This window comes from Mus pahari, chromosome 3, assembly GCF_900095145.1.
Source record: "Mus pahari chromosome 3, PAHARI_EIJ_v1.1, whole genome shotgun sequence".
NCBI classification, from domain to species: Eukaryota; Metazoa; Chordata; class Mammalia; order Rodentia; family Muridae; genus Mus; species Mus pahari.
Window position 1 is genome coordinate 43,991,624 of NC_034592.1, and position 1,004 is coordinate 43,992,627.

A 1,004-nucleotide genomic window follows, 5' to 3' on the forward strand; every position below is an offset into this window, starting at 1 on the left:
AGAATATCGCCCAGATGGAGCAACAGACAAACGACCATGGGAATCAAGTACATACGTGAATGGAGCTCAGAACTTGAAAGCATCATAGATAATCTCCCAACGGGCAAGGCAGGCTGAGGTATTATTCACAAGAAGATGTGATGAACAGGGTCCAGAATGATGTCTGTTGGGTAGGAGATTGACAAGATGCTAGAAAACAGATGCAAAAGTGAAAGGTTTATATAGCACATGGTAGAAAACGGCCAAAGCAGTTACTGGAAATTTCCAGAACAGTAACTTGGGAACAAAAGTATATTCTCACTAAGTATGGAGTACATAAACCCGGGAGTTGAAGCATAACCAAGAGTGAACTCGTAAGGCCTATAAGAGCAAAAGGGGATCTTAAAACAATTTTATCAAAGGGTAGCTTACAGATAGTGATCATGTTTAACATCTGCAAGGCTCTGGTCTCGAACTCCAAGACTTCTTCCTCATGGTGGCGGTGGGAGAAGTCTGTTGAAATTGTTTGGTCTACTCGAGGTTCGAGAGAAATGATGATAATGAAAGCCGAGTTTTAAGTGACATTTCCAATTAAACACAGGCTCTAACTTAGCGTTAGTATAACAAGTGGCAGGAAAGAGAACTGCTGGTCTCAGATTTTACTTTGGATTATGAATGACAGAAGGGGATCTTCAATGAGAAAATAAGTGGAGACTAGAGATGCCGACACTTCCAGACAGGAAATGGAGAGTGAAGAACACGTAACATTTAAGTCAAACTTAGACCACTGACTTTCAAACATGCCTGCACATTACAACTGCAGAAGTTTTGAAAGACACTTGTAGGGATTCTAGTTTAATTAGCCTAAAGTGAGGACCCAGGCAGGGATGTATTAAAAACACCTCTCTGAGCCGGGCATGGTGGTGCACTCCTTTAATCCCAGCACTCGGGAGGCAGAGGCAGGCGGATTTCTGAGTTTGAGGCCAGCCTGGTCTACAAAGTGAGTTCCAGGACAGCCAGAGCTA